The following is a 24,255-nucleotide window of genomic DNA, read 5'->3' on the forward strand; positions in this document are numbered from 1 at the left end:
ATGAACTTGGTATATATCCCCTCTTCCTGCTGACATGTTCTTATTGGGAGCCTCATGATCCATGTTTCTGAAATTCTGCACTTGAGTAAAGCCCTAACATAGATTTTTTTTCTAGAACAGAATTTTTAGCTCAAGCCAAGATTTTATTTTGTTTGAAATGGCTCCGATATTTCATTTAGCAAAACTGGGGCAAGAGATTGGTTCTTCAAAAAGCCTTCCCTTAACCTTTCTAGTCTGTAAAGCTACAATTATTTCACTTTTCCTTCAAAGCTAGAATTCTTGAACAAGTTTGTCTTCAATATTTCTACTACATCATCAGCACGCTCCTCAACCCTTTTGAAATGGGCTTCCATTCTAACCATTTTACTTAACTTATTCTTTCAAAGCTTACTAATGACTTCTTCATCACTTGCAATGTCAGATTTTTAGTTCCCATCTTCATTGAATTGTTATTTATTTGATACTTTAACCACCTCTTTCTGCTGAATTTTCTTTATTTTCTTGCCTTGCAAGCTATCATACTTTCCTGTTTGTCTTCTTACTTCTACCTGGCTCATCTCTAATTCTTTTGCTAGGCTTCCATACTTTTACCAATCCCTTAACATGAGTATTCTCTGAGGAAGTATCAATGATTCTGCCTCCTTTTCCCTCCATTCTCTCTTGGCAATTCTATTCACTCTTATTTTGGACTTTATTCCTGAAAAAAAAAATCTGCGCATCTCAGTCTCTGCCCCAACTTCACATCTCAGTCTCTGCTCTTCTCAAGTCAGCCAGCCAGTCAGCAGTCTGCACATCTCAGTCTCTGCTCCCACTTTGGTCTGACTCTGAGCTCTTAAATACTCTATTACAATGAAATCAATTCATATAGCCAATCATTATATCACTAGGGAACCAGTTATTCATCAATTCTACTGAGTTAATATATTGTAGGATTAAATCAATCATACTGAGCCTTAAGTATAACTTTTCAGAGTTCCTGCCCTCTACATCTCCCACTTTCTTTTGTTTTAGAACATAAGTGGTCACTCCCTCCCTGATTTCTCAGAGAGATGAGAACAACAACAACAACAAAAAAAGGGATGTCATGCCCTCCCTGATTTCTCAGAAAGGGGGGTGAAAACACCAAAAAAGGAGGTGATCACATTCTCCCTCCCTGACTTCTCAGAAAGAGAGGTGAAAATATCAAAGGGAAATGAGGAATCAAAACCAGATTTTCTTAGCAGGTTCCTGAAGGGTCTCACTTGAAACAGATATATATATATAAATCCATCAGCATGGGAGGTATTACACAAGCACAGAGTAATATAACACAAGATAGTAGGGATGGCTCTCCCCATAGCCAGCACAAACTCAATGTGGTGTGACAAACATGAATTATACATGCAAGTAGTGATATAACAAACAATATGAATCAACATGGTGTTGTAAAAGATTTCCATAAGTCCTAGAAGGAGGGTATGTAAATAACAATCACACATACAACTCTTCAGAGCCAAGAGATAGTCCAAAACCAATCTATTGTCCATTACTTCATGTGTCAGGGAATCCAATGATTCCTGCAAGTTTTGAAGTTCTGCAATAGTCTCATCATGTGTTGGGGAATTCAATGATTCCTGTGGGTTTTGAAGCTCTGCAACAGTTTTATCAATACTTGTTCATCTCAAAGAATCCAATGATTCCTGTGGGTTTTGAAATTCTGTAACAGTCTTATCAATAATTTTTGATGTTCAAGAGTCGATTGTCATACACATTGGGTTAACAATCATGCTTTTTCAGTGGCACATGTAGTCAGAGATGGAATCACCTGGTGTTTCTTGAGTTTTCTCTTTTGTTTTGAGGTTTTTTTCTCTTTTTCTGTCTCTCTCTGATGGACAAGGCAAATACGGCTCGTTGGCACCCATCTGTTTCCTTCTCTATTTGCAGAGATACAAGCAAACATCTCTCCTCCAAGCAGTTAACCTATCTGGTCCCTTCCATTCATCACTTTCTGGATCGCTCCATATCATCTGGTGATTATATTGGAGCTGCTTGCACTGGACACTGCCCTTCCATCGGGTTATAAAACCTGTATTCTCCCCAATTATAATCTTTTTTTTTCCCATCAGGTTGCTTCTTGGTTGATAGATCATATAATCCATTTGTTCCATCAGATTGCTTTTTGGCTGATTGATCTTGTCTGAGTACTGAACTTCTAAAGACTTTCTGTGTGTAATATCAGCTGCCATCATGCCCCAAGTGTTTTTTGCCTGGGGCCCTGGAGCTGGACCCCACTTCTCATTTCACTTAGTCAATCTACATTCTGATGTCCACTGGAACCCTGGAACTGGGGCCCACTTCCCATTTCCTTGAGTCAATCTACATTCTGAGGCCCAATGGAAGCTTCTGTTGCATTTTGGACAGGGGGTTTTGGGTCTTGTTCTCCCACCCTGTCCTCTCACTCTATCTCTATGCCAACACTGAGCTTTCAGATGCCCTACTTTACCACATTGAAAACATTGACGAGTCTCTCTGGAAGTCCCTTGCTGAAAGGGACCCTGTCTTCCCATGTTCGGATCTTGGGAAGTCTATATCATAGCCTGGCTATAAAAGCCATTTGTGCCCCCTGTGGCACAGGATCTTATGATCTCCTCTAAAGGAGCATCCTTGTGTAGTCCCAGTATAATTCTTCTACAAACCTCATTAGCATTTTCTCTAGTAAGTTGTTTCATCATTATTCCTGTTGTTGCATTTTCACCAAAAATTCATATGGCAGCTATCTGCAGATGTCCCATGAAATCAACAAAGGGTTCATTTGGATCTTGCTCTATTTTTGTGAAGGCTTCCCCTCTATCTTGTTTTTCTGGGAGGGTGCCCCATGCTTTAATAGCAGCAGCAGCAATTTGCTCATATGTTATCAAAGGGTAATTAATCTGTGCTATACCTACTAATTGATCAAAGGTGATTGGCATATTAACTCCAGAAAGAGATTCAAGAATCTCTTTCAAGAATCTAATTCAAGAATGTAGGGGTCTACATAGATGTGAAGAATTATTACTTTTTCAGTAGACACTGTTGTGAAGAAGGAATAAATAGGAGAGAGAGAAAAGGGAGTGTTGAGACGCAGAGAAGGGAGGGAGAAGGATCTCATAGCAAATTATAGCATGAACCTATCATATTTTAAGCATACATTACCAGCCTAGAAAGACTGATGTGTGCAAATAACTATTTGGGTATCTGTACAGACACCCAAGTTTGACTTCATAAATAGCCATTTTCAGTTCAACACTATTTTTTTGCTATCAAATCCCTTACCTATCAATTTGTCCTTTTCCTACCAACTCTTGGGTCTTACCAAAACTTGTCTGTATTACTCCTCTAATCAACTTCCTTCACTGCTACTCATGTGTTTACTGAAGAAATAATTTAACTAAGCCAAATAGGACAACTAGAAATTCATGTTATCTAAACTCAAGTGAATCTTCATTAGAAAAAGACAACACTTATACTATTGACTGATTCTCTACTGCACCTTTAACAAAGGATGTTCTAAATTTTGCTTTTTTCCTTCCCCTTTCCAATGTTCATTTCATCTCTATACTCCCAGTTAATAACCTCATATCTTATTTTACTGAGGAAATAGAAATAATTTTCCATGAGATCCTCCTCTTTTCTTTCTCTGCATCTCAACACTTATTTCTCTCTCTCTCTCTCTAATTTTTATCTTTTCTAGTATATTTCCAATTTAGTGCTGGTCAGACTCTGTCAGACAACTGTTTTCTGTCCATCTTCCTGTGCTATTTTATTAAATGCCTTTTGCTTTGAATTTGTATGCTACTGGAAATGTTCAAACATTGAGAAACACTGGTGGGGTTCCCATTTTGAAGAGTTGATGATCTAGACAGTACTCTAAACTTAGATGAAATTGAGAGTGTTGATACGTATGTTCTCTATTCTAAAATTGCTTCTAGTTCTTGCCTTCTAATCCTCTTTCCCATAATTTTGAAATAAGCATATTCTAGTTTTCTAAATATATGCTGTTGTTGAACTGTTCTTAGAACTTTTCTTTGAATGTATTAAGCATTGATTCTATACTTTTTATAGATACCTATACTTTGTCACAAAGAAACAGGAGTTTAAAAGAATAAAGGAAAGAAGAAAGCTAAAAATTACAAGAAATCTTGGGTTAGTAGATGTTCCTGGGTTTTATAGAGATGAAAACACATTTGTTTTATATACTTCTTATTCTTATTTGTTCTTACTTGTTCCAAGAAGAAATCTTATATATATATTTTATTCTTTAGAATGGTGATCTCAATTTCCTTGCTTTCATCAAGCTCCTACAATGTCATAGCTAGAAGGAGCTTTATAGGTCCCTTCTAGAATAATATTTTAATTTTGTAGATGAGAAAACTGAGGCCTAGAGGGAAAAATATTTAACTCAAGATCATACAATAAGTTACTGGCAAAATTAAGACTAGAATCTAGCTCTTCTGACTCTTAAATATTTTCACCTACTCTTTGGGAACCAGAACAGTCTCATCCTTCCACTCTTTCAATGGCACATGGAATTTTACTAGCCAGTTAGCAATATTAATACAAGTGAGGTACTCTACAGAGAGATCTAGATTTACATTCAGAAGGCACTTGAATTCATACCTGCCTCCAACACGTTAGCTATATGACTATCAGCAATTCAATGAACATCTCTGAATCTGAATTTTCTTATCTGTAAAATGAAGCTACTTATTATAATTAACTCACAGGGTTGTTGGTGAATGAGATAATCCCTGTAAACCACTTTGTAAATCTTCAAGCCCATATAAATGTCATTCACTAGTACAATTATGATTCCACAGTGGCTATCTCCAGGAAAAGTTGAGAGAGGGATAATTGGATCAGACATTTAGCACCAGAAGAGACCTCAGAACAACCATTTTATTTTACAGATGAAAAAATAGAGTTTAGGAATGTTGAGACTTATCCAAAGTTCACATGGTTAACACATATCTTGAGGTCTTCTGATTTTAGGACAAATATATATCATCCTGGAAAAAGGAAGTGGCATTCTTGAGCTAGCTCTAGAAAAATAAAAGAAGTGTTGTAAAAGAAGGTTGGTTCATCTCTCTCAGGGTGAAAGTGAAAAAGTCTGCCACATGATAGACATATAATAAATCCTTATTGGCTGAACAAATGAATGAAAGAACCTAGGAACTAAGATCAGATCTAATTCAATTTATATTCCAAAAAATAAGAGATGAAATCAATTGTAAGACTGATAACTTTGTAAAGATATATTTAGTCAAGTTTCCTTGGCAAAAAAAGATAAACTAAATATTTTAGGTCCATTTCTGGAAGCACATGCAGATATCTTCTGCTAGCTTACAATCCAACAAGCAGAACTTCCACAGCCTTAATGTCTTAGGATGGGTAGATATGTGAAGTTTAAAAGTTTTCTCAATGGCTTTGACAGCAGTAGAACTAATAACTAGAGCTTGGACTGAGTATGCATACACAAGTTTGAGTGGTTGATATCTCAGGCTCTTCCCTGGTGGTTTTTGTGTGATAGTTGTTCTGAGCTATTGGCCAAGGGAGGGAAACTTGCCACTTTTGGCCCTTCCTATCCTGCTACCATTTGCCTTTGAGCCTTTGTTTTCTGTTGCATTTTTTCTTTCCTGATTTCCAGTGATGACTGTTATGAAATAAAGATACCCAAATGACCATATGGATTGGGAATTCAGGAAATCTTGAAACCCCATTATTAAGAAGTAGAGTCCACTAGAGTCAGTAGTAGTAGCAGCTAAGTCTAGTAAGGAACTAGGGAAGTGAATGAGTGACCTGTTTGATCCAGTTCAGAAATTTATTAAGTCCATTACCTAAGACACAATCCCCTGAGAACCAGCTCAACTGAGCAAAGCAGCAACTCATCCATTAAACTGATCCAATGTCAATAAGTGAATTGTTGGACTCCCAGGACTATGAATAATAGCATTCCTCTCAGCCCCAAGAGATGCTAAGATGTGTGTGCCACATTATGTTTGTGCTTTAAGTTTGAGCTCACTTTCCCTAAACACTTTATGTGTATAGGGGTACAGTGCATCCCTAAGTAAGAGGGATGCTTGGTTCAGAATGCTTGGTTCAAATTGCTTTAAATTTGTTACTATACTCTTCAGAAACCTTGTGTGTCTTAAGAGAAGACATCTTCAATTTGAGAGATGATTTTTATAATACCTTTTTCTGTACCTTCTCAGTAAGTATCTTTTGTAAAAACTAATTGATATCTACTTGGTGACTGATGTTGGGAAGCACACTGTCTGGGGGCTCAAAGCTACACTATTAAAAGCTATAACCTTTCAGGGTTACCCCTAGAACTCTGAGGAGAGGGGTATGACTTTTTAAGTTAATTTTTTTAGCACTTTTTATTTTCAAAACATATGTATAGGCAATTTTTCAACATTGACCCTTGTATAGCCTTGTGTTTCAGATTTTCTCCTCCTTTCCCCCACCTCCCCTAGATGGCAAGCAATCCAATATATGTTATATATGTTAAAATATATGTTAAATCCAAAATGTGTGAACATATTTACACAATTCCCTTGTCGCACAAGAAAAATCAGGTCAAAAAAGAAAGAAAATGAGTAAAACAAAATGCAAGTGAACAACAACAAAAAGCATGAGAATGTTATGTTGTGATCCACATTCATTTCCCACAGTCTCTCTCTGGGTGCAGATGTATCTCTTCATCACAAGATCATTGGAACTGGCATCAATCATCTCATTGTTGGGAAGACTTATGTTCATCAGAATTGATTGTTATATAGTATTGATGTGGCCATATACAATGATCTCCTGGTTCTTTTCATTTCATTCAGCATCAGTTCATGTAAGTCTCTCCAAGCCTCTTTAAAATCATCTATCCTGTTTTTATAGAACAATAATATTCCATAACATTCATATACTATAATTTACTCAGCCATTCTCCAACTGATGGGCATCCACTCAGTTTCCAGTTTCTTGCCATTACAAAAAGGGCTACCACAAACATTTTTGCACACATGCATCCCTTTTGAGAGGGGTCACTGTGAGAGTGATTTGGGTGAGTAGACTCAAAAGAAGTGCTATTTAATTGTTTGCCATTTTTATTCCTTTGCCCTTGCCATACTTAATGAACAAAGCCCCTTAGAACTCATTAAAAAGGATTGCATGTTTGCTTTGGAGAAAGGAGAATAGGGAGATGCTGAAGGACTATGTATATCTTGTTCTTCAGCAGACTAAGAAGAAGAAAAACTCAAAGAAATGGAATAAATGGTGGCAACAAAGGAGCGATGACAGCTCTGTCCTGATAAAATATGGAACAAAGGACAAAAGATCATAGGCTTATATGTGGGGATGTATTAGAAAAAAAAAATTCAATGAGTCAGGAGACCTGAGTTCTAATCCTGTCTCTGCCATATATTACACAACTGTCAGCAAGTCATTTGATATCTTTGTTTCTATTTTCCCCATCTCTAAAATGAGGAAGAAAGCCATTTCCACTCAAAAGACATTTTTTGCTATAAATCCTATGATCCAGGAATCTCTTTTCCTGGATTTTTTTTTTCTGTGCACTTTAATGTCACTGTCAAATATCCAAGCTATTACCAGAAATTAAGCTGCTATTTGAAGTCGCCTCACATTTTCCACAGCTGTGTCTTCAAGTTGTGGTCTAATGGAGGTGTGTGTTTCAGCCCTTCATGGACCAAATTACCCCCTCAAATTGTTTTTTTTTTTTTTTTTTCTTCCTGAAAACCAAACAACAGGGCTGCTTTTCAAGGAAACGAGCCCTTTGCTGAGTTGTTTCAGAAAGTTGCACGTGCATGGACCTTGTTATAGAATTCTGTCTTAATGTCTCCCGGAGGACATGTTGGAAATGATGAGCTCATTTCTTGACTTGGCAGAAAGGAGAAAAAAAAAAAGATGCAGATTTCAGATTCAACCCAGAAAAGAAAGATGGCTTTTTAAAGGGAGAATTGTCCATTTCCTAATAGGACCTTCCAAGCTTTTCTCTTTCCTAGAGGCTTAGCTAATTCGGTCAGATTGTTTCTGTCTGGATTTGGAGTCAGGAAACAGAACTGAGAAGCTAGGACTTGCCCAGGAGAACACAAACTTCAGACATCAGCCTAACAAAATGACTGACCCATAGGAAGCTCTTCATAAATGTTTGTTGACTGACAATGACACTGCTCAAATCACTTAATCTTACTTAAGTCCTTGGATCTCAGTTTCCTCACCTATAAAAATAATATTATTGGACTAGCTGAATCTTACAATTTCTTACTAGCTCTGAGCCTATAAATTTATCTTCCTTTGACTTCCTTTGTGTGTGATCCTGAGTCATTTACTTTTTTATATACCTCAGTTTCCCTATTCATGAAATGGGAATAATAATGTCTACTCTGCCTTGGACAGTCCCTTAACATTTATTTACATCAGTTTTCTCATCTTTAAAATGGGCTACCTCCCAGGGCTGTTGTGAGCATCAAATGACATAATAATTTATTTATTTATTTAAAAATAGATTTTAAAAAAATTTCCTATTTTTTCTTTATTAACTCTTGGCTCTGAGATACAAGTATAATGAGATTTTTATATATTTTTTAAATTAAATTTTTTATTTTTCTCATTTTATAGTATTTTATGTATTCTCCATAGGTGGAAGGACAGTTTTCAACATTCACTTTTTAAAAAAAATTAATTTTATAATTATAATGTTTTTGACAGTACATATGCACAGGTAATTTTTTTTTACAACATTATCCCTTGAACTCCCTTCTGTTCCAAATTTCCCCCTCCTTCCTTCCACCCCCTCCCCTAGATGGCAGGCATTCCCATACATATTAAATATGTTATAGTATATCCTAGATACAATATAGATGTGCAGAACCAAATTTTGTTGTTGTTGTTGTTGTTGTTGTTGTTGTTGTTGCAAAGGAAGAATTGGATTTGGAAGGTAAAAATAACCTGGGAAGAAAAACAAAAAATGCAAATAGTTTACACTCATTTCCCAGTATTCCTTCTCTGGGTGCAGTTGATTCTGTCTATCATTGATCAATTGGAATTGGATTAGATCTTCTCTATGTTGAAGATGTCCACTTCCATCAGAATACATCCTCGTACAGTATCATTGTTGAAGTGTATAATGATCTCCTAGTTCTGCTCATTTCACTCAGCCTCTCTGTATTCATCCTGCTGGTCATTTCTTACAGAACAATAATATTCTATAACATTCATATACCATAATTTACCCAACCATTCTCCAGTTGAGGGACATCCATTCATTTTCCAGTTTTTAGCCACTACAAAAAGGGCTGTCACAAACATTTTGGCACATACAGGTCACTTTTCCTTCTTAGTATTTCCTTGGGATATAAGCCCAGTAGTAGCACTGATGGATCAAAGGGTATGCACAATTTGATAACTTTTTGGGCATAATTCCAGATTGCTCTCCAGAATGGTTGGATTCTTTCACAACTCCACCAACAATGCATCAGTGTCCCAGTTATCCCACATCCCCTCCAACATTCTTCATTATTTGTTCCCTTCATCTTAGCCAATCTGACAGGTATGTAGTGGTATCTCAGAGTTGTCTTAATTTGCATTTCTCTGATCAATAGTGATTTGGAACATAGTTTCAATTTCATCATCTGAAAATTGTCTGTTCATATCCTTTGACCATTTATCAATTGGAGAATAGCTTGATTTCTTATAAATTAGAGTCAATTCTCTATATATTTTGGAGATGAGGCCTTTATCAGAACCTTTAACTGTAAAAATGTTTTCCCAATTTCTTTCTTCCCTTTTAATCTTGTTTGCATTAGTTTTGTTTGTACAAAAGCTTTTTAATTTGATGTAATCAAAATTTTCTATTTTGTGATCAATAATGATCTCTAGGTCTCCTTGGGTCACAAATTTCTTCCTCCTTCACAAGTCTGAGAGGTAAACTATCCTATGTTCCTCTAATTTATTTATGATCTTGTTCTTTATGTCTAAATCATGGACTCATTTTGATCTTATATTAGTATGTTGTGTTAAGTGTGGGTCCATGCCTAGTTTCTGCCACACTAATTTCCAGTTTTCCCTGCAGTTTTTGTCAAATAATGAATTCTTATCCCAAAAGTTGGGATCTTTGGGTTTGTCAAACACTAGATTGCTTTTTTTATTCACTATCTTGTCCTGTGAACCTAACCTATTCTACTGATCAACTAGTCTATTTTTTAGCCAATACCAAATGGTTTTGGTGATTGCTGCTTTATAATATAGTTCTAGATCAGGTACAGCTAGGCCACCTTCATTTGATTTTTTTTTTCATTAATTCCCTTGAAATTCTCGACCTTTTGTTCTTCCACATGAATTTTGTTGTTATTTTTTCTAGGTTGTTAAAATAGTTTCTTGGGAGTCTGACTGGTATAGCACTAAATAAATAGATTAGTTTAGGGAGTATTGTCAAGTATTGTCATCTTGATTATATTCACTCGGCCTATCCAAGAACACTTAATGTCTTTCCAGTTATTTAAATCTGACTTTATTTTTGTGGCAAGTGTTTTATAATTTTGCTCATATGATTCCTGACTCTTCTTTGGTAGCTATATTCCCAAATATTTTATACTATTGACAGTTATTTTGAATGGAATTTCTCTTTGTATCTCTTGCTATTGGATTGTGTTGGTAATGTATAAAAATGCTGACGATTTATGTGGATTTATTTTGTATCCTTCAACTTTGCTAAAGTTCTGAATTATTTCTAATAGCTTTTTAGCAGAGTCTTTGGGGTTCTCTAAGTATACCATCATATCATCTGCAAATAGTGATAGTTTGATTTCCTCATTACCTACTCTAATTCTTTTGATCTCTTTCTTGGCTCTTATTGACAAGGCTAGCGTTTCTAGTACCATATTGAATAAAAATGGTGATAGTGGGCAACCTTGTTTCACTCCTGATCTTACTGGGAAAGGTTCCAGCTTATCGCCATTACATATGATGTTTACTGATGGTTTTAAATATATGCTCCTGATTATTTTAAGGAATAGTCCATTTATTCCTATACTCTCAAGTATTTTTAGTAGGAATGAATGTTGGATTTTATCAAATGCCTTTTCTGCATCTATTGAGATGATCATATGGTTTTTGTTAATTTGGTTATTAATATAGTCGATTATACTAAAAGTTTTCTTAATGTTGAACCAGCCCTGCATTTCTGGTATAAATCCCACTTGGTCATAGTGCATTATCCTGGGGATGATTTTCTGTAGTCTTTTTGCTAATATTTTATTTAAGATTTTATCATCAATATTCATTAGGGAGATTGGTCTATAATTTGCTTTCTCTGTTTTCAGCCTACCTGGTTTAGATATTAGTACTATGTCTGTGTCATAAAAGGAATTTGGTAGGACTCCTTCAATCCCTAAATTGTTTATATAGCATTGGAGTTAATTGTTCTTTAAATGTTTGGTAGAATTCACATGTAAATCCATCTGGTCCTGGGTATTTTTTCTTAGGGTGTTGGTTAATAGCTTGTTCTATTTCTTTTTCTGAAATGGGACTATTTAGACTATTTACTTCTTCCTTTGTTAATCTGGGCAAGCTATATTTTTGAAGGTATTCTTCCATTTCATTTAAGTTATCAAATTTATTGGCATAAAGTTGGGCAAAGTAATGCCTAACTATTATTCTAATTTCCTCTTCATTAGTGGCGAGTTCTCCCTTTTCATTTTTAAGACTAACAATTTGCTTTTCCTCTTTCCTTTTTTTAATCAGATTTACTAAGGGTTTGTCTATTTTGTTGGTTTTTTCATAGAACCAACTCTTAGTTTTATTAATTAGTTCAATAGTTTTTTATTTTCAATTTTATTAATGTCACCTTTTATTTTTAGAATTTCAAGTTTTGTGTTTGTCTGGGGGTTTTTAATTTGTTCCTTTTCTAGCATTTTTAGTTGTAAGCCCAATTTGTTGACCTTCTCTTTCTCTATTTTATGCAAGTAGGCGTCTAGAGATAGAAAACTTCCCCTTATTACTGCTTTGTATCCCACACATTTTGGTATGATGTCTCATTATTGTCATTTTCTTGGGTGAAGTTATTAATTATGTCTATGATTTGCTGTTTCACCCAGTCATTCTTTGGTATGAGATTATTTAGTTTCCAATTATTTTTGGTCTATTTTCCCCTGGCTTTTTATTGAATGTAATTTTCATTGCATTGTGGTCTGAAAAGGATGCATTTACCATTTTTGCCTTACTGAATTTGATTTTGAGGTTTTTATGTCCTAGTATATGATCAATTTTTATATAGGTTCCATGAACTGCTGAGAAGAAAGTGTACTCCGTTCTGTCTCTATTTAGCTTTTGCCAAAGACCTATCATATCAAACTTTTCTAGTATTCTATTTACTTCTTTGACTTCTTTCTTATTTATTTTGTGGTTTGATTTATCTAATTCTGAGAGTGCAAGGTTGAGATCTCCCACTATTATAGTTTTGCTGTTTATTTCTTCCTGCAGCTCTCTTAATTTCTCTTGTAAGAATTTAGATGCTGCACCACTTGGTGCATATATGTTTAATTTTGACACTACTTCATTATCTATCCTACCCTTTAGCAAGATATAATGCCCTTCCTTATTTATTTTAATTAGATCAATTTTTGTTTTTGCTTGATCAGAGATGAGGATGGCTACCCCTGCTTTTTTGGCTTCACCTGAAGCATAGTAGATTCTGCTCTACCCTTTTACCTTTATTCTGAATGTATCACCCTGTTTCAGGTGTGTTTCCTGTAAACAACATATTGCAGGATTCTGGCTTTTAATTCAGTCTGCTAACTGCTTCCTCTTTATGGGGGAGTTTACCCTATTCATATTTATGGTTAAAATGACTATTTCTATATTCCTTGCCATCCTGTTAACCCCTGCTTATGCTTTTCTCCTTTCCTTCCCTCTTACCCCCCCTACCCAGTATTAAACTTGTGAGCACCACTTGCTTTTCACAGCCCTCCCTTTTTAGTATCCCTCCCCCACCTTAAAGTTCCTCCCCCTATTTACCCCTTTTCCTCACAATTTCTGTATTCCCTTCCCCTTAGCTTACTCCTTCCCTTCCACTTTTCAATGAAGTGGAAGGAGTTTCACCATAAATTGAAAATGTCTATAGATACACATTATGTTCATCCCCCTCCTTTCATTCTCTCAGATATAATAGGTTACCTTTGCCTCTTCATGAGATGTAGTACCACTTTACCCTTTTTTATGATATAATTTCCTTTCCACCTCTAGTTTCTAGGACAAATTATACATGTGTTCTTTACATATCTTTATGACAGAAATATAGTTCTCAAGATTTCTTTTTACCTTTTTAGAAATCTCTTGAATTCTGTATTTGAAGATCAAACTTTTTGTGTAGATCTATTTTTTTCATCAAGAATAGATGGAATTCATTTATTTTGTTAAATGTCCATCTTCTTCCCTGGAAAAAGGTGCTCATTTTTTGCTGGGTAAGTTATTCTTGGCTGCATACCAAGTTCCTTAGCTTTTCAGAATATCATATTCCCGGCCCTTCATTCCTTCAATGTGGACGCTGCTAGATCCTGGGTTATCCTTATTGTGGCTTTTGCAAATCTGAATTGCTTTTTTCTAGCAGCTTCTCATATTTTTTCCTTCGTCTGATGGTTCTTGACGTTGGCCACTATATTTCTTGGCATTTTGATTTTAGGGTCCCTTTCAGTAGGTGATGGATGAATTTTTTTCAATGTCTATTTTACCTTCTGTTTCTAAAACAGTTCTGGACAGTTCTCTTTGATAATTTCCTGGAAAATAGTGTCCAGACTCTTTTTTTCCTCATATTTTTTAGGGAGTCAGATTATTCTCAAATTGTCTCTCCTGGATCTGTTTTCCAGGTCTGTTGTCTTCCCAATAAGGTACTTGACATTCTTTTCAATTGTTTCATTTCTCTGGTTTTGGTTGACTACTTCTTGGTTTCTCCTTGAATCATTCAATCCTCCTTGTTAGATTCTAATTTTCAATAATGTATTTTCTTCACTCACTTTTTTATATCTTTTTTTAATTGTCCAATTGAGTTTTTAAGTGAGTTTTTTTGTTCTATGGAAATTTTTTCCATTTCATCCATTTTATTTTTTAGAGAGCTGTTTTCTTTTTCCAACTCACTAATTTTATTTCTCAATGATTTGATCTCTTTATCCACTCTGGATGACTTCTCCAGACTCTCTTGCCAAGCTTCCCTTTCCTTTTCCCATTTCTCTTCTAGCTCTCTTGTGAGAGCCTTTTTGATTTCCTCTATCAGAGTCTTGTGCCTAGAAGAGCAGCTCATATCCCCCTTAGGGGATTCTTCTGGAGACAGTCTGCTTTTAGTCTCCTCAGGGTTTGAAGTCTGCTCTCTATCCTTACAGAAGCTGTCAATGGTTAGAGCCCTTTTAAATTTTTTGTTCATTTTGTCAGAGCAGAATCAAAAAAACCAATTTGAAAAGAGAAACAATCGGTTTGTTTCTGGGGGTGAGTGGGACTGGACTGTGTTACTGGGCTTCCACTACAGACTACAGGAGACAGCAGCAAGGCACTAACAGGACAGTGATTGGCTGTGCTGTGTCTGCGCTCTGAGGCTCTAAGAATGTGCTGAGTCACTCTGGGTGGGGGTGGGGGTGGCTGGGTCCCAAGAGAGGCTAGCTTTTCCGGGTTAGCTTTACCTCCTATGTTTACACCTTCTCTGTGGCTCCTGGCTTGCTGCCAAGATGGAATATCCACACTGGGGTAAAGGTCATTCAGCAGAGATCACACCCTTCCCCCCTCTGGTCTGAGCTATGTGAGTTGCCTGCCTCACTCTAGTTACCTGCCCTCAGCCTATGCCCAGTTTGTTCATCTCCTCCCCAGAGCAAACAATAGACCTTTTCTGGCGAATTTCAAGGATGTCTTCTGTTGGTGATTGTTTGTGTGTTTTTGTTTTTTTTTTTCCTGTCAAGCATTAATTCCAAGGCTTGTCATGAAGTAAATTCTGAGAAAAAAGGCGGAGCTCAAACAGCTGTTTGCCTCCTCTCCGCCATCTTGGCCAGAAGTCCAACATTTACTTTGATAAGATTTTGAGTTCCAATTTCTTTCTCCCCCTCCTTTCCTTCCCTTCTCTCTAAAATGGCAAGCAATTTGATATAGGTTATACATTCACAGTTATATCAAACATATTTACACATTAGTCATGTTGTAAAAGAAACATCATAACAAAAGGCAAAAATCCATGAAAAAGAAAAAAACAGTGAAAATAGTATGCTTCAATATGCATTCAGACTCCATAGTTCTTTCTCTGGATGTGCATAGTGTTTTCTATCCTGAGTCTTGGAATGTGACAAATAATTACAAAATACTTAGTACTGTGCCTGGCAATATAAATGATAACTATTTTATATTACATAAATTCAGGATAATTTGGGGGGAATGCACTGGAACCCAGAGTTATAAAGAAAGGTCTTGTGTAGAAAGTGAGACTTAAAAGGGGAGTTGAAGTAAATTAGTCATTTATTTTAAAAGGGGGAAGTGAGGAAGGAGTGCATTCTATACATGAGAGACTGTCTGTGCAAAGCAGGAAATGGATTGTCAAGTGTGAGGAATGGCAAAAAAAAAAAAAAAAAAAAAAAACCAAAACAGTTTGGCTAAATTGTAGAGACTGTGAAGGGAGGCTGGTGGGATGAGGAAATTCTATTATCATCCTTGTTTTATAGGAAAACAAAACAAAACAAAACAAAAAAACCCAAAAGAACTGAGGTCCAGTGACTTTCCCAATGTCATCCAGTCATTCAGTATTTGGATCTGGGATTCAAACCTAGGTATTCAGGGGGTAACTTGGAGATAGTGTTGGGACTAGAATCAGGAAAACTTGAATTCAAATCCAGCCTCAGATATGTTAGCTGTGTTGTGTGATCCTGGGCAAGTTGCTTAATCCTGTTTGACTCAATTTCCTCATGTCTAAAATGCACTGGAGATGAAATTGGCAAGTTTTAAAATCAGTGGTTTTTTTTTTTTCAGTCAAAGATTTGTGCAATGGGACTAGACCCTAATTGGGGTCACAAAGAATTGGACATCACAAAAGCAGAGAGACTAGGGACAATTAAGATTTCACCTACCTCAGACAACTTCTTGGAATCTTTGAGAAAGCTCAGGGTCTGGGTTATATTGACTAAGAAGATGCAAATTCTCTTGTTCACCCCTAGTTCACACTTGTTTGTGGGGAGATATCTAGTTGACCTCTGTTAGAGGGCTGCTGTGAGAATCAAATTAAGGAATAATTGAGAAGCCCTTGGAGAAATATGAACATCTGGATCAGTGTTAGGGATCACTGGAAACGACTGGATACAGAAAATGTTGGTTGAAAAAAGCTACTGATTTTAGATAGCATTTTTCTCACTTGATAAGTAAGATCCTGAAAATTTACAAATGCAGAAGGAATCTTCAAAACTGTCTATAGAAAAATCTAATTTCTGAATTTGTGGATTCTGCTTTAGTGTGGTCTTAGAAGTATATGTTGCAAGCTTACTAAGAGCAGGCCTCTTTCTCCTGGAGGGAAGGAAGAGAAGGAAATAAACATGTATTAAGTACCTGTTATGTACCAATTATTATGCTACATTTTACAAATATTTTTAACTCAGTCATTTTAGCAATCCTGTGAGGTAGATGTTGGGATAGATGTAAATAAAAACAGACATAGATATTGAAGTATGTATACCAGTTATTATTCTCCTCAGTTGCTTTGAACAACTTACTACTCTTTATTTGTGATACTTTATCCAAAGATAAACTCAAATACATCTAGAGCAGGACAGTCAGAATAGCAAAAGAACTGGATAGAAATCACTCAGTATGTAAAGAAGGATCCAAAAATTGTTAACATCATAAGCAAAAGCTAATCAGTAAATATTTATTAAACATACCATGCTATGGTATTTTATTAAACATACCCATTGTGTTTCAGGCACTCTAAGTGCTAGAGATAGAAAGACAAAAGACGATCCAGTATCTCATTGTAATTGGGAAGACAAAAGTGTGAACAAGACACAGACAGGGTAAATGTGAGCTTATCTAGAGAGGAAGAGTAGAATTAAGGCAGTTCAGAGAAAGACTTCTTGTAGAAGATTGGGACTTCAGCCAGGACTCAAAGGAAGTCAGGGAAACGAGGAGGTAGAGAGAAAGGAAGAAAAAAAAAGGATTCAGGGGATGGGAGGCAACCAATGGAAATGCCCAGAGTTTTGACATAGAGTGTCTTGTTCAAAGAATAGCAAAGAGGCCGGTATGCTCAGGAGATGTTTAGGGGAATAGAGATTAATACAGCTTGTCTTGAGCATGTGAAGAAAGCCTAAAATAAATGCATCTGTGTATACATTCTTCCTCCTCTTGATTCCAGTAGGATGTAAACTTTTTGAAGACAGAGACTGTTTTCAATATGAACTTTTTATATTCAGAGATTGGCATAGAGCTGGCATTCCCATAAATGCTTGTTGAAGTGCATTAAAAGCTTAACTAATTAACTTAATTAGTTAACTAAAGTTGTTTCAAATCGCAAAGGACCTTGAAGACTAAATAAAGGAGTTGGAATTTACTTTCATGACAAAAAGGAGCCATTAAAATTTTATTTTCTAACAGATGTTTACATAAGAAGTTTGGTCTCCCCATGACTTGAGAGATTCATGGATAGCCATGGATAGCTAGCTAGATGGCATAGCAGATAAGGACTCCAGAAGACTGGAATTTAAATTCAGCCTCAGATACTTACTAGATTAGTGACCCTACTCAAGTCAGTTAATATGCCTAATCCTCCATTTCCTCTTCTGTAAAATGGGGATAGTAAGCACCTACCTGTAAAGAGCTGAAACTGAATTGATGCACTGAGGTCCGATAATGGAGCATTTAAGGCTAATTACCAATTGGACAATACTCTTAGCATATGCTTGGAGAATGGCTCTGCCCACTATACTGTGCTGGCTTGATTTGTTGATGTATACAGAGAATTGCAAGGGGATTGGAGGGTGGAGTAAGGCAAGCCAGAGTTACCTTTTGGCAGTGGAGAGAGGGAGAGAGAAGGTGTGGAGATTCCTGTATCCATTCTCCTGACTGCTACCTCAAAAGACCAAGAATAAAGACCAAGGACTTTTGCTTATCCTGACTCCGGCTGATTCTAAAGTATCCAGGGTGCTAACTTGGTCCTCACACCTGCCTCATAAGATTATTAATTAGAAATATTTGCACAATGCCTGGCACATAGTAAGTGATTAATTAATATTTATTGACTGGATGATTGCTTTTGCTTATATTATGTTTGGAACATTCTTGTTTTCTACTTTGCCTATTGAGTGATCTCTGTCTAATTTTGTCACCATTCTCACTGCCCTCTGGATGTATTTGGGCTCATCTTTAGAAAAAATAACACAAAACCAAGTAGGAAATCTAAAAACCTTCCAAAGCAAGAAAGGAGAATAGTAACTAGCATACATGCATCTATATCTATTTCTATGTCTATATCCGTATCTCTACCTACCTCTCTGTCTGTGTCTATATTTTACCTATAGCAACATCTATATCTCTTTAAGGCTTGCAAAACATCTTTCCTGGAAACTGGATCTCATTTGAACCTCATAAGAATAGGTATGATTATTCCAGATAAGTGATGCCTAAGGTTAGGTAATTAGCTGTGCAGATGCATACTACTGTAAGTGACAGAGGTAAGGTCTTTTCTGTCTCCAGTTCTAGCACATTACCAACTTTCCTGACTAATATTGGCCAGAGTACAAGGCCTATCATTCAGTCTCTGATCACTGTAAATATTGTTTGTATTCGATGTCTCTTGAGGAAGAGAATAGGTACTTTAGGGTCTGACATCCAGATCAGGGTGATAAAGGATATGACATTGCTAACATTTAGTAGAGCTTATCTCATTTCATCTTCTATCAACCCAGGACTTGGTCAGATTCTGCCTCTGAGGATCACTGGACAAGTTATTCAACTGTCTGAATTTCATCTATACAATGAGTGTTGAAGTGATAATCTCTGAAGTCCCTTTTCCCTTTAAAACTATGATTCCTTTAAAAAGATGTTAGCTCCATTTTAGAAATGAGGAAAATGTCCTGCCTTGTAGTCATATATCTAGAAAGCATGAGAGGAAGCATTTGAACTTATATTTCTCATAAGTCCAGGTGTGGGACACTTTCCACTGTACCACACTGTACCAAATATGGAGAGGTTAGCATTGATAAGAAGAACCATCTTTTTTTCTTGGAGAAAAGAGCAAATTAGGAGAGATAAAGGAAGATTGGGAGGGGGTAAAAAAGGAGAGGCTCTGGAGAACCTGAATCTCAATATAATTGGAGGCAAGGATACCATTGAATGGGATCCATGGGGTAGAGTACTGTAGAAGTACTGTAGAAAAGGACATTTGTTTCATAGTCTTAACTAGAGTCAAGAAGAGAGATGAATGAAAGGGTAGTTTAATGGCAATGAGGGATTTGCTGAAGCAAGAGTAGAGAAAGCCTGAACTGGAAGTTTATTCAGGACTGGGGAACTAGCAAGCCTTCAGCAGCCAGAAGTCACAAGGCTAGAATGCTTAAGGTACTGATGATTGTGTTGTTGAGATCCATGTTGGCAGGATAATCCAGGATATCTAGGAAGCAAAAGAAACCAGAATGAGGGGTAATGATTTGGGCCAGCGGGATAGAGTTGAGTAATGGAGGGTTAGATGAGCCAGTAATCCTTTGGACTTTAGATGATGTTAAAGGAATTGCTATGGTAATATGAATGGGGAGCTTTTTTGGAGGGTATTTGAGTATAGGTATTGGATTCACTTGAATCCATACCTTCAGGTCCTCCAGGGAAATTCTATCCACAGTTCATTCAATATTGTGATAATACTGAATCTGCCCTGGCACACACAGAGTCATCAGTTTAGGGGAAAGGGAGACCTGGCCAACAGATGGTGTAAGGGCAAAGTTCCATAGCAGAACAGATAGATCCAAACACGAACACTGCAGTGCTTTCTTAGTGGGAGTTAAAATAATAATAATGATCCTGATGGCATTCAGCATGAGGAAGAAAAAAACCTGATTATTTAATTTTCCTATCTGTCTTGTTTCCACATAAATGGGATTTTACTGTTATTTCCCTTTCTTAGAAATGAGACAGAGTAAGAAGATCTGCATTCAAGTTTCAGTTTTGACATTTATTGGCTGAATGACCGTGAAAGAATCGTAGTTTCATGGAAGAATTTTTTTTTCCTTTAAAGCTAGAAGAAATCTTTTTGTTATTATTCTCAGAGCAGGAATTTGGAGCTGAACATTCTGAGAAGACTAAGCACTCTGGAGAAGATTTAATAGGGTCAAATGATGTGAAAGTTTATGTTCCCTCCCTTCCAGGGAAAGTGAAACGTGTGTTATATAGCAGTTTAGTATTATTGTTAATAATAATGATGAACTATAACATGTTACATATTAATGTTAATAATCATTATTTTCTTTATAGAAACCATTCTGGCTATGAATATGGGTTCACTCTGCCTGATCATTACTCAAGTCACCCGCTCCCAGGGCAGAAGCCCAAGGTAAATCCTCATCCCATTTCTGTGAAAAAAACAAACTACCCTGGTTTTTTTTTTTTTTTTTTTTTTTTTTTTACATCAGGAGGATAAGAGCAGAAATGCATTTCCCTGCCCCATCTTAATAATTGTTCTCACATTTCTAGAAGGCTTTGCTATAGTATTTTCCTTGTGGTAACATAGTGAGGTGGATAATGCAAGTACTACCTTTTTTACAGGTGTGGAAAATGAGAATCAGAGAGTGATTTGTTCAGGATCATAGGATTAGTAAGTGTTAGAACTGGGGCTTAAAAATGGGTCTTTCTCTTCTTCTTTTTCTTCTTCCTTCTCTGCTTTCTTCTTCCTTCTTCCTTATTCTCTTTCCTCCTCCTTCTCCTTTCCCTTTTTCCTTCCTTTCATCTTTTCTATACCTCCTCCTCCTCTCCTTCCTCTTCCTCCTACTCTTTCAACAACAAAAAAAAGCCCACCACAACAGCCCAAAAGACAGAGATTTTACATCATAAGACCTGAGTAGGTTGTACGATTAGAAAGACTTTTCATGGAAGATATCTTTGTGCATATTTCACATTTATTTATGTACTGGATGAAAATCACTCCTCATGTCTGATCTAACAGAAGGAGCAAGAGGTGAATTGGAGAGAACCACTTCTTTGCTCTAGCTCTGCAGAAATAGAATACAAACAAAGAGGACAAACTCTACCATACCAACATCTGTGGCAAATAACACCTGTGGTAATTTTGCAAGGCTGGATAGGTCAACTTCTTAGTTATTGGCCAATCCACATCATTTATTTGTATTTATCTATTTATTAACTTGGTTCACCTTCTATTTTCCCCATATATATATATATAAAATGATTCTATATACTTACTAGTCCATATAGATAAGCCAGTTCTTGAGTTTGGTTCAGCTGGTCCTAATGTAGAATTAATTGGATAATTGTTCAAATATTAGATGGCATTCTCTTATAGCTGCTATTTTTTTAGGCAGGTAGGAGGAGGAAGAAAGCACCTATACTAAACAGATCTTAATTAAGATGTGCTCAAAATTAAGAACAGTGGTCTTTTCAGGAGAAAAAGAGAAACCAATAGTCTATTAATTAGTTCTATCAAAATCATCATTTATTATCTTAGAATAGGGCAAAAAGCCACATATCATATAGAGAGTTTCCTAAACTTTTTCCACTCAGGACCTCTTTTCAACCAAGAAATTTTGCACAATCCTGGATGTATAGGTATGCAAATCAAACATTTATTGAGACCAAATCTTAATTTCTCACCCCCCCATATTCAGTTATGTGACCCCATATGGAATAGAAAGAAGCTTTGGTATTGACCACATAATAAATCTGCATATTCATGAGAGATTCCAGTGGAGAAAAGGAAAACTCTCTTAAAAACAATAATCAAAAGTAATGAAAAGAAACAGGAAGGAAATGTTGCCAATTTAGCACCTTCAGCAAACCATTATTTAATATTCTCTTTTAGGTTGCTGGTATTCACAAGGGATCAAGGAAGCTAGTGCTGCTTGGCCTCCCTGCCTCAAGTCCCTCCTCATTCCAGTTCATCCTCCACTGCATTATCATATTGATTTTCTTTTTTTTTTTTAATTTTTCTTTTTTTTATTATAGCTTTTTATTGACAAAACATATGTATGGGTAATTTTTCAATATTGACCCTTGCAAAAACTTCTGTTCCAACTCTTCCCCTCCTTCCCTCCACCCCCTCCCTTAGATGGCAGGTAGTACCATACATGTTAAATATGTTAAAGTATATGTTAAATACAATATATGTATACATATTTATGTAGTTGTCTTGCTACACAAGAAAAATCAGATTTAGAAAGAAGGTAAAAAAATAATCTTGGAAGAAAAACAAAAAGCAAGCAAACAATAGCAGAAAGAGTAGAAATGCTATGTTGCGGTCCACACTCATTTCCCAGTGTTCTTTTGCTGGGTGTAGCTGATTCTGTTCATTACTGATCAATTGGAACTGATTTGGATCTTCTCAATGTTGAAGAGAGACATGTCCATCAGAATTGATCATCATATAGTCTTGTTGTTGAAGTGTATAATGGTCTCCTGTTTCTGCTCATTTCATTCAGCATCAGTTCATATTAAGTCTTTCCAAGCCTTTCTGTATTCATATTGCTTGTAATTTCTTATAGAGTAATAATATTCCATAACATTCATTGTTGAAGATAGCCACTTCCATCAGAATTGACAGATTTATTTTCTTAAATCAAAGGTTTGACCACATTAACCTCTTCCACTCCAACTCTTCTTCAAATATTCAATAAACTCCACTGGGTCTCTATTACTTTTAGAATCAAATATGAAATCTTCTGGTTAGTTTTTAAAGCCCTTTATAATCTTACTTTTCCCTACCTTTCCAGTCTTATGCTTCATTCCTCTCCAAATACCCATGACAATGTTTCTCTCACATCTTCTATCTCTGAGTAATTTCACTGGCTGTCCCCATTCCTGACTGTCTCCCTCTTCAATTCTACCTCTGGTTATCCTGTTTTTCCTCAAGTTTTTAGTTAATGTGCTACTTTATATAATCTCAGTTAGTGCCTTCCCTCTAAGACTATTTCTAATTTATAGTTTGTACATCATTGCTTGCACAATTCTCTCCTCCATTCATTTATTCATTTACTTATTTGCTTGTTATTTATTTAATTTTGCTTTTCTTTATATCTCTAATGCTTAGCACAGTGCCTGGCCCAGAGTAAGCATTTACTAAATACTTCTTGATTTTTCTTGATTTGCTGGCATGGACAAGGATAAGAAATAGTAAGAGGGGACAAATAGAGCAAGAGGCTCTTTTGCCTTGATTCTTCACCTGACAACTCCCTGGTACATGATGTCCAAGATTTTGCCAATTATTGACAGAAACAGAAGGTATTAGGGGACTATAAAAAAAGGGGAGGGCTGAGAAGGGAGGCACAAAAGCTTCAATTATACTAAATATCCTACTTTTCAAGATTGCAACAGACAATGTGTGATCTGGAAATTCCTTCTGTTTTTACATATTTGTTTTCAGGAAAATAGCTGCTTATTTTTTTTTCTAGAGATTTCATTGTTAGCTGGTCTATATCATTCTTAGACCTAGATAACCCCCCCCCCCAACATCTGCTCACCAAGTAGTCTTGTCTTCTTGATAACAATTCTCTCTCTCTCTCTCTCTCTCTCTCTCTCTCTCTCTCTGTTTCTCTCTGTCTGTCTCTCTCTGTCTCTCTCTCTTTCTTTTTGCTGAGGCAGTTGGGGTTAAGTGACTTGCTCAGCATCACATAGCTGGGAAGTGTTAAGTGTCTGAGGCCAGATTTGAACTTGGGTCCTCCTGACTTCAGGGATGGTGCTCTATCCATTGTGCCGCCTAGCTACCCTGATAACAATTCTCAACATCCCATTTCTTTTTCTAAAGTTCACTAACAATTTCTTTTGTTTTTTGGATGCTTGGTTATTTATTTTTAATTACATTTTTATGTATTCTTAATATGATTTATGAATCATGTTGGGACAAAAAAATTAGAACAAAAGGGAAAAACCATGAGAGAGAAAAATACCTGAAAAAGTAAGTGAACATAGCATGTGCATTGATTTACATTCAATCTCCATAGTTTTTTTTCTGGTTGCAGATGGCATATTGCTTTGCATCACTGAACCAGTGAGAAGAACCAAGTC

General features: G+C 36.2%; 1 long non-coding RNA gene across 1 annotated transcript in view; it reads left to right on the top strand.

Annotated features, from left to right (window-relative positions):
• LOC141553259 (uncharacterized) overlaps positions 1-23,689 on the top strand; it is a 30,732-nt gene extending 7,043 nt beyond the window's left edge. Inside the window, exons 2-3 of the long non-coding RNA XR_012485354.1 lie at positions 20,497-20,575; positions 22,058-23,689. This is a non-coding gene — a long non-coding RNA (uncharacterized LOC141553259). The remainder of the gene's footprint in view (positions 1-20,496; positions 20,576-22,057) is intronic.
• Positions 23,690-24,255: the final 566 nt, after the last annotated feature.

This window comes from Sminthopsis crassicaudata, chromosome 2, assembly GCF_048593235.1.
Source record: "Sminthopsis crassicaudata isolate SCR6 chromosome 2, ASM4859323v1, whole genome shotgun sequence".
Lineage (NCBI taxonomy): Eukaryota > Metazoa > Chordata > Mammalia > Dasyuromorphia > Dasyuridae > Sminthopsis > Sminthopsis crassicaudata.